Source organism: Antrostomus carolinensis, unplaced genomic scaffold (assembly GCF_000700745.2).
Source record: "Antrostomus carolinensis isolate BGI_N321 unplaced genomic scaffold, ASM70074v2 scaffold22637, whole genome shotgun sequence".
Lineage (NCBI taxonomy): Eukaryota > Metazoa > Chordata > Aves > Caprimulgiformes > Caprimulgidae > Antrostomus > Antrostomus carolinensis.
In genome coordinates, this window is record NW_010328352.1 from 34222 (window position 1) to 45393 (window position 11172).

Here is an 11172-nt window from a genome sequence, read left to right on the forward strand (position 1 = left end):
GGACAGGTGAACAATCCCCAGACTTCAATATAGAATCAGAACCCAATTGCACCTACATAACTGTCTGAATAAAATGGGAAAAAAAGCATTTCCTGACTGCAAGTAGGTTCCCAAAGGATGTGTGAGGAACCACAGAAGTTCCATTGCTTGGGACATGAACTCGACCACTCAGATCAAAAGGAACTGTAGTTAATGGATTGCATTGGCAGAGGAATAGATTGAATGATATAAAAGGGTTTTCTATCCAAAGTTATTATGATTTGTTTTACAGTTTTTGAAAGTTTGAATATGAATCAATTTGGCATGAATACAGGATCTATAGCAGAACATCACTTAGAAACCTGAGAAGGAATAACACCATGTACCAGTACAGGTTTGGGACCAATGACTGGAAAGCAACTGCACAGAAAAAGAGCTGGGGGTCTTTGTGCTCACCACATTGACCATGAACCAGCAATGTGACAAAGAAAGCCACCAGCATCCTAGACATAAATTGCAATGTTAACACATAAGCACACAATTAATTTACCCTTGAACACCCAATTACATGCATGAGTGCCTAATCAGTTCATGTGTGAGTACTGTAGTGGACATAAATTGCAAGGTCTGGTGGCAGGGTCTGCAGAGGTGACCTGAGCAGGAGAAGGCCATGAACTGCCCTGTGCCATCCAGTTCCAGTTGGCTCCAAAACCCACGTAAACACCCTCTTATAGACCAGAAGCTGCCAGAGCAGCACATGGCACCTCTGCTCACACAGGAGAGCAGCAGCTGCTAGGTTGGGAGATGTGACAACATCTATAAAGAGACACATGGAGTGCTGAGGAGACAGACACCTAGCGAGACACTCTTGGAAGCAGGTGTTCCATACCAAAAGGAATTCCATACCCACACTAGGGCAGGAGAAGTCGTGAGGGGTAGGTTAGAAACATTGCACACAACCCCACACGCAAAGGAATTGGGATGGACTGAGTTTAATATGCACAGAAAACAAGGAAAATTGAGACTAGGAAAAGGGGAGGAAGAAGACAATGTTTTATCTAGTCTGGGCCTGGGAAATAGGGAAGAAGCATATTTAAATGCTTTTTAAAATTATGTTCTCTTTTTCTGAATACTCAAATCAGTAATTTGAAGTTTGTGTTAATTAGCAATAAATTAAGTAAAAATTCTGCAAGTTAAGATTCTTCTGCCTGTGACACAGAGAAACCTAGCAGATTGTTTTCTAAGAACACATTCAGTGCAAAGGACAACAGAACTTTGACCAGAATATTTTATGAACTGTTAAGCAGCGTTCTAGATTCTAAGCCATATTTTGTTACTCTACCTGGTATCAACTCCCCTGCCAGTAACTCCCATTGCTTTGACAGCTCCTGCTGCAGCCAGCCCAGCAATGTCATCACCAATTATCAGTACCTTGAGAGATCAAACAGATAGTAAAGTGCATTCTATGTTCACTTACTCCATCATATGCTGTGTCTGCAATATAACTTATCTTCAAAAGCACTTGGACTTTAAAGAGCATCAGAAGCTATAAGCTGTTAGGTACTTCAAGGAAATAAATTTAAAAAAAAAATCTTATCTCAACAACGTGACATAGTTAAACAGCTGGTTTAGGCTATAAGAGCAGGTGGCCATCTGTACAAAAGGTGCCATGTACAGAAAGTGGAATATATAGAAAATAAGACAGAAGTGAGCTCCAAAAAATTAAGTTAAGCAGAACATTACTAGGGTCACTTTTTCTATCCCACAGTACATAGACCTTAACTCAAACTTCGATAACAAAGGATGCTAACTATATTTGTTCAGGTATGCAAATGTTCTTCTTTACTATAGCTCTTCTCAGATATGAATTGTGACAAATATGCTGAAATGGGTATCAGAAGGCAGTCTCAGAATGAAAAAATAGACTGTTTTAAGATTCTTAAAAAAACCAGTGAATGTTGAGTAAGATGTGATTTAATGTATTTTTACACATAAAAATTGCAATCAAGCATTTACCAAAAATAAATTAAAAACTCAAAGCAAAACTAAAATGTACATAATACATTCACCTACAGACCTCAATTGCCCTTGGCTGTACTGCATTAAGGTAGGTGAGAACAGACAGGAGACATCCTTGACATTAGTGTCCTGCCAAGCAGAAGCAGATCTAGTACAACATCCTTTCGGGGACCATCCTGTGAACAACCCAATCCTGACCCCTTGGGGAAGTCTTAAAAGGTTCTGATCAAAAAAATTCTGCATTCAGAAGTGCTAAAATACATTAAATCAATGTACAGGATGGCTCAAATGTCTAAAGCCAGTACATCCAGCAAACCCAAATAAAGTCACAAGAAACTAAATGCTGTTAGCTATTTCTTCAAAGGGTCACATGGGAGAGCTGAACTGCTTTGTTACACTAGTAGTCTAGGTTTCCAGTACAAAATTTTACTCTGTAAATATTAGTTGTAGGAACCGTACCTTCACAGATGTCTGTCCTGCTGCCATTATCTGACCAGTAAAATCCCTACCAAAAGGATTAGATAACAGCACTGCTCATTTGTACCTATAACATGTAAACAGATGACATTGTACATAGTAGTGACACCCTCAGATGAGAAAACATTCCCATATCCACGCCAAAAATATACCATGAAATACCACTCTCCCTAGAGTTCAGATGTCAGTGTACAAATTACAGAAGCAGAGCCAAAACCTCTTGAGACAAATACATAAACCAAATCAATTAGATAATTAATAGAAGTCTCATAACAATAGCATAACGGGCATCTTAAAGCAATAAATTTTGAAACAATATATTCAAATGTCACTCCAGTTTATACCACTGGCTTGAAAATTAAATGTTTGATGGAGGACAAGTGCTGGGAAAAGAACGAATACCAAAAGTGGTGACTCATAGCATAAAGTGCTTTTTGCAACTGCAATATTTGAATTATTTATTTTTAATTCTGTGGATAAGCCAACATGCCTATACTTGACTGTCATCCCACTTGCACCAAATGTGGACAGTGCACAGGGCTGCTCATAGTTATTCCAAGAATTTACAGCACAGATTCCCTTACTAAAGTAACAAGTTGATGATTATATAAACTTTACATGGACTGGAAAACAGGGCAAACCTTTCAGTCACCTTCGAAAGGAAGTATGTGCAAAACATAAGCTGCGTTCATAGTTACACGCTGCTTAAGCGTTCTTGTACAACTTATCTCTCCAAATCTTTTCAATTTATTGTTCTTTGTTCAGGGAAAAGGAGGTGGCCTATAAAATATTCACTAAAATGTTGGTTTGTGTCAACATTTTGTAGCTATATGGGCAACACTAGAATAAAGAATATATCTTTGTTACAGCAGGCTTTTTTGTTAGCAACATCTAACACTTGTGGAGTTTTTGGTGGGTGGTTGGGGTCTTGGTTTCATTTTTTAATTCTTTTGGGGGTTTTTGTGTGTGTTTTTTGTTTTTTTTTTTTTATTTGGTTTGGTGGGGGGTTGGGGTTTTTTTTTAAAAATTTATTTTTTCAGCTATGCCATAATTTGAAGGGAAGTTGCTGGTTTGGGCTTGTTTTGTCAAAGAAAGATTTTCAGGCCAGTTAACTATGGGTTTTAGTGCTTTATAGTCTTTGGCCAAAAAGCCAAGCAACTTCAAGGTTTTGCTTAGAAAAATTAAACACAAATTCTTTTTCCTTCTTTCTAGGTTTCTTAAAGCCTTTGACTCCTTCTTCCAAGTTTAAAATAAGACTAAGCTGAGCATGCAGTAAAAATCATCTTTACCTCAACACATAAAACCAGTTTAACATCAGTGACCTAAATGCTGAAGCCGTGTGCATCCAGGGTAAGGTAGGTAGTCATTCTGGGAATTCCTATACAACTCTACAAAATTAGTACATTGCAGCTAACAGTGAGAGCTATTTTTTTCTATTGAAGTTAATGGCAACATTTCTACTGGCTTCATTAAAGTGAAATTTCACCCAGTGGAAGGAAATAAAAGACAATCAAAAAGAAGAACTGCTAATACCCAAGTTGAGCCAGGGCAAGACAGTCATTGTATACACATGCCTTCTGTATTAGTTAAAACTGTTTTTCTTCTGCAGGTACTATCTGCTTCATTGTCATAACCGTACAATCATGATATAATAATTTATTTTGTTCTACAGGCAAATAAAAGGATAAATGTTAAAACCAAAATATTTTAAGAGAAGTTGGTATTAAAAAAAAAAAAAACAAATCAACATTTAAGGCCCTGTGTTAGAACACTGGAGGGAAATCGGAGAGTTTGACACTAGGTTAATTAGATTTAAATAGCTTCAGAGACAGAGAATGTGCAACAGGAAAATACCATTCATCTTTGTAGCCAGATTGCTTAAGTTTACCAGAGCTGTCATCAAGACCTTTTAGAGAGTAGTTTCATGATTTTGTTTATGGTTCTGTAAAGAGAAACAATATTGACTGCTGACATTACCACGGCTTGTAATTTTTTCCCCCCTTAACTTCACTGTGGCTGACTATGTAAGAAGTGATTTGTTTAGCTTCTTTTCCTTCTGCAACAAAAGACAGAAATGCTCCTTTTAATAAGATAAGAATATGCTTAACTTAAGAAGATCTTATCTTAAATGAAGATGCTTATTAACTGAAGGGCCCAATCCAAGTCATGAAGTCCAATCTCCTTTAATTGCGAACATCTTCATCATAAACATAATTTGGCATTAGAAATAGGCAAGTAGGAAAAGTTTCCTATTAAAGGTGAGGCCACAGTCATAATTTCCTTACAGTGATACAAGTTAAGGAGCAACTCTACTGAACCAAACTGTTATGCTGTAGATGGCCTTTCTTCATAACTGGTCCAATTCAAACCTTACTGATGTCAGATTAAAAAAAATGCACACAGTTAGAAAGAAAAGCAGACTTTTTTTCCCTCCTCACAGGTACAGGACAAGGTCTTGTTTTGTGTCCCTAGAGATGTGGGAAGGCTATGTGTATATATTAATCACAAGAATGCCTGTCATTTAGGTTATTGTTTGCATAGAGATGCATCAGACATCTTAGATATCAAGAAGTTTTACTTTGTTCTTCAGCCCAGATGTGATACAGTTAAAAGAATTTTGTAGCTCTCCAATACTGATACTCCTGACAGCACTGAACTAACATCACTTCCCTCTGGGGGAAAAAAAAAAAACAAAAAACAACCTGCTAATCCCTACTTGCTGTCAGCTAACGCCCAGCTCGTCTTCACCAACACACCTTGCTGCTCACCAACTTATCTCACCTTGCTTTTTTCATTCTCAAATACAGACAAAGTGAAAATAATTTTGGCTTGTATAATATGCTTCAGTTTCATCTGACTACAAAAGTCTAGTTTGAAAACACTAGGGAATGAAAATGCCACAAAGCTCTCCAAATACCAGCATATATGAGCTCTTAGTTCTCTCTTTTCCTTCTTTAGTAATCATTACTGAATCCTGTTCTGTGGATTCTTTGCTATTGAGGGATTAACAGGGCCATAAACTTACTCTTTCCTATACTACAATGTTTGCTAATGGATACTTTACTCGCCTCTGACTATCTCAGTTTAGATAGCCAGATACGAATTCAGATCATACTGAAATTAACTGCTTATTTCTCACAGTATTGTTCATTAGCTATTTTTTGTATTTTCTCTCAAAGACATAAAAGACCTTGATAATTTATGTTTTGCAAGTAGGAATAATAAAATAGTTTTAGTCCAAGGGGTCTGGAAGGACTAAAGTAGTAGCAGAAGACTTTCTTTTTAAAAATCATAAACAGGGGTTTCTCACTAGTTTGATTTTCACTTGCTCCCACCATGAGTCAGTTAACTCATCCTAGACATGCTCACTGCCAGAAGGGAAGACATGGAGAAATTTGAACACTGGTATTTTATAAGATATTTAAGAGGTGTACTAAAAGGTCCACAGACTGTATGTATTCAGAAGGTATGGGAATAAGAAGTACTAGGAAATGGGCCATTCTACTAGGTCAGTCTTATTCCAAGAGAGAAAAGTTATTGGTAGATAATTTCCTATGATTTCCCAAAAGCATGGGAGGCCAAACGAGGTAGGATACATAATGAAGCAACCTCTTTCCATCCACCTGCAAGTAGACAGGGGTCACAGAGAACTCCTTTGCATCACTGTGCTGAGCCTGCCAACCAGAGTCAGGATTGGTACTTGCACAAAGGCATCACTGTCACCATCTACCTATAGCTAGTTCAATCAGAACCAGAGTGAGGTTTCTCATTGGGATGAAGTGAGAAACCCTGCCGTCAGAAAACTTAAACCACGAGATGTTATCCTTGTCTCCTCTTAGCTACCAGATTCTTAAAATAGCATCCCAGTATAGCTCCAGCTCCCTCAGTGTAGGATGTGAGGCTGAGGATCAAGAGAAACACTGGCAACTGACCTGCACTGGAAACCAGTGGTGAGAGCATTGTGACAGTGAATTGGGAAATAGGAGAATATGGTGAAGAGGATTGAACTTCTTAGCTCCATTACCCTTTGCAAATTTAAGCTGATTCTCAAGACACTTAAATATCCAAGTACTGGACAGGTTTTGCAGAAATAAAAATCCCAGGAAAGAGTTCTCTTGCATACAGGATGTTAACAGCTAAGTAGGAATGACCCAGGGATGAGCCCAAACATCCTTCTTGCTATGAAGTAGTACTTAACTTTTTTGTATATACAGAGAGCAGAAAAGAAAAGCGTAAAATTACTTTGCCACAGCACGTTAAGCATGATGTGGAAAACAGAGGACTACATTCACTCTGTACCTCCACAGTGGAATGCTATGATATCATAAGCAGTGATACAAAAAACTGTTTTCAGATGATTTCTGAATAAAATGTCAGTGGCAAGGCAGCAAGTGGCAGGGAAAATGCCTTGTTCAATGAAGCATTTATGTGTTTGGTATCTTTATCAAATTGATTCTTCTTCAAATGAGCTGGTTCAAGTTTTAAACCATTTCAATATGTAGCCTATGTACATAGATAATTGGTTCAGTATTTAAACTAGTTGTTTGTGTTGGGTTTTTTTTCAAAAAGTTCCTTACAGAAATCTAAATAGCTTTGAAATCAGTTCCAAATCTGAATTGTTTCAAAATGTGTCTTATACTGAATGATGACTGGTCTTGACTGTTTGGCCAGTAATGCAATGTGATAGTACGTGGGGAGCCAGAGTTCAAAACTAGCAGGGAGAATTTTGCACCTTTAGTTGTCAGAGGCTGCAAGTTTAGGAAGGTAACAGATTATTTTAGCCAGTTCATACTGTCCCCAGGGCCAAGCCTCAAAATAAACACAGGAACTTCAAAGACAGTGTTATAGGTTCTGCTCCAAGCTGAAGACAATCCTGTTTGCATGTTGTTATCAGTTCACACTTCCCTTGCAAAATATCTTATATTACACTCCTACTTATGTGAGAGATTATCATGGAAAAATAATAAAAAGTGGTATGTTAAAGCTATGCCAAATATAAGACACATTTATCATGCTGTCAATAGAATTTCTTACCATATGTCTCAACGGACTTACTTAAATTAGTTTTGTTTTATACCTATAATAGCTATCGTCCTTAGAAAGGGCATGTATAGTATATTTTACTAAAAGAAAGAGTGATGCTTAAGCAGCACAAAAGAAGAAAACATTATATGAGACCTAAAAAAAAAAAAAAGTTCAACCTTTTGGTAAAGCAGTCAAAACCATTTTACGACTGCTTGTGCAAAGCAGACGCCAGAAAATGGGGGAGTTTTCCTAAAGCTCAAATTGCTCTAGTTTCTAAGCTGACAGTCACATTTAGCTGACAAAGATTAGGTTAATTCAGTTCTTTTTTAACTCCCTCCTTTGAGTTATGCTGGGTGCCCTGACTGGTGAGGAAAACCATCCTTTGCCAGCTCTGCTTTTGCTTCATGTAGACAATATTTCAGCTGGCTCCTCCTCTCCCAGTGCCCATCTGGAAAGCAGGTTCTAGAAACTGTCAGCATTACTCTAGTCTCCCTCCTGAGATAGTTCTACCTGTGTGGTAAACCCAACAGTAGGGCAAATAATCCAGTATGATCTGGCATGCAAGAATAACAGTAGTGCCCAATGTTATCTTGTGGTAGTATTTTGCAGGCATTAGCCATCATGCTGAGGGCATCATATCCTTGAGCAACTTGGTCCATTGCTAGAACTGCAGCTTTGCACACAATAAGCTTGTCGGGAGGACTGGGTTCTGAGCTGAATAGATAAGGCTGGCAAGTGTTGCATCTTTCTTGAGCAAAGTTGCTTCATGCCTCCTAGATCCTCATATAAGCTTAGACTCAAAACATATCATGCTTGTTTAAACATACTAATAATAATAATTTAAGCTAGTATTAAGCCTAATTTAAGATTCAGCTCTAAATAATCATATAGAATATCTGCTGTGCTGCCCTCTACTATGCTTTCAATATGTTCACTATACTAAGTACAGATGTAACAGATTCTTGCACAGGACTGAGGTTCTAGGACCAGCAATAGTAAACAAAAGTAGACTAAATTCATTTGCATTAAGTGACCAGAATTCCACCAGTTAGGCAGGTGAATTACACAGCTAAAGGTTACACAAGGTAAGAGATCGATCACTAATAGAATGGTCAAGGACATACATAACACAAGATCTCTAATGCAAAAGTAATTTAATAGAAGTCTACAGCACTGGCATACAAAATATCCATTCCTTTACTGCAAATTTATGAAGCTACATCTGCTTGCTGAATGATTTCATACAACAGAAAATTCAACTAATTTGGTACAAACATGAAAAGAAACTTCGGGTCTTTTATGGTTACATTATTCACATCAAATTACAAACTTACCTTTAAAACAATATCTGAACCAAATATAGTTGTCACAATATTAATTACTGCTCTGGCTTCTTCGTATTGCTCAGTAGAGAACTTTGCTTCTTTGTCAGCTTTATGTTCCACTTACACTTTTAATCCTTGTTTTACCAAGGACTGGACACCAGTACGAAAGAGTCTGCAACCCATTTTTCACCTTTACATTTCTTCAGTAACTCCCATAACCAGGTCCTTATAGCCATAGATTGCATTTCAACATGCAATGGATATCAGAGGACATGGTTTATCTAATTCCCTTATGAAGTTTGAAAATTCTATCCAGTAAGTTTTTACGTGAATAAGTCATCCTTAAAGAAGTATAATCACTGGCTGACCTTAGTGGGATGGTTAGCGTGAGAGAAGGTGGCAGGATTGGGCCCCAAGTTTTCATAAATAACACAGAACATCTCCAGATGAACATTCTGCTGTTAGTTTTTATAGTGCGTCTTCCACAGCCAACCCACATGGTCTCACACACACATTCATAGATGCCAAAACAATAACAAATTAGAGTTTGGTTTATAAAAGGGCCTTGGCTCAGATGCTGCTTATACAAGCTTGCATGCTGTTTACTCTGAAAAAGGTGTGGAACTGACCACAACGAGGTGACAACCTCAATTCCACTCACACATGAGGTGGGAAAACCAATAACAAAACTGCAGGATTAGGAAAGGACACTTTGTTTTTCCTGGCTTGTGAGTGAATAAACCATGTTTTGTTAATAAAGAAATGAAGTCATTTTGTGAAGCAGACTAAGGAACATCTCTCTTTCCCCTCGGCACACATATGCATGTAAACATTTATTTTATATCTATACAAAAGAAATATATAAATATATATGCCTGATTGTACACACATATCCTTGCTAAATATGATATTCCACAGAAAGATGAAGCCTAGATTATTATTCTCCTCACCCGCTATCCCTTGCATGCAGTGGAAGATTTTCACTGACTTCAAGGAAGCTGGATTTCTAAGCATTACACTCCCCTTGTGCTGAGCACTGGTTCAAGTTCTACATATCACCCAAATACAGACTATGCTTTCAGAAGAGAGTTTAAGTGATAGAAAGGCTATGTACTGCTTCCCTGAACCATTTAGATTTACCTCTATAGCTTGATCCTCCAGAATCCTGTCAAAACCCAATGCTGCCTGTTAAAGTAGTATGCACAGAGAACTAGGGCGATGCCTTGAAAGATGAATCAGTTTCATCTAAGTGTTGTTCCTGTTCAACTCAATAAGAATGTTCTCACAAACATCAGGTAGATCTGATATTTAGACCAAAAATAGACCAATTAAAAAAGGAATCAAATTTTTCACCACACCCATACCCATACCATTTCACAAAGTTGGGTTTTTACCCTACAAATAATGTTTTTCTTTGATATTATACACAATTAAATACCTGATTGCATACACCTCATTAAAACTTGGTTGTCCCCATAATTAACTGGGGATATCCCAATCTATCCATTAATTACTAGTGCAGATGCAAGAACTAAAGCTTGCTTGAACATACACTGTCAGTTCAATGCCAGAAAACATTCTACAAGAGATTACACACATCAAGCAGATACATGTGGTAGGGACATTTCTATTAGAAACACTCTAAACAAAGCCATTTAGTGCAGAGCACATTTTGCTTAAAAGATATACACATGGCATTAGAGCAAAGCTGGGAACAACTATAAGAACTTTAACTGACAGTAAGGAAATAACTGCCAGTATTTATAATTCTATAAAGAAAAGTGTCATAACAAGTTCATTGGAAAAATCTCAGTTCCATTCTGCACACGTGCATGATATTTGCAGGCCATTAAGATAAAACTAAACGAAAATACTTTTTTATTAAAAGAGAAAACCTTTATACATGAAGTGCTACAGAAAATCGAAGCTTTTTGTTAGTGTCCTGGAAGATATGCAACCAACGGTTAAAGAAAGAATATATGCTTCAGATACACTCCTCACATTAATAGCTCTTCCCTGCCCTTCAGAAGGAAGACAGTAATTCATCACTATAGGCAATTACTATACACAGTCCATTTAGCAATATCTCAGTTGCTTGGTTAATGAGTAGCAGGTAAAGTAAAGCAAAATCTCCCTCTAATCCCTGCCCATTTACTCTAGGAAGGAAGAAAATAAGCACAGAATACCTCTGATGGAAGAGTCAATTAATCCAAAGGAGAAGCAAAAGTGGGTTCTGGAAATGCTTAACCTACATCCTTTTCTATCCCATATGGCTAATGGAATTGTACAAATATAAGAAACAAAGGACTTAACCCACAGTACTTTTTGTATCCTAGATCCTTCTAAG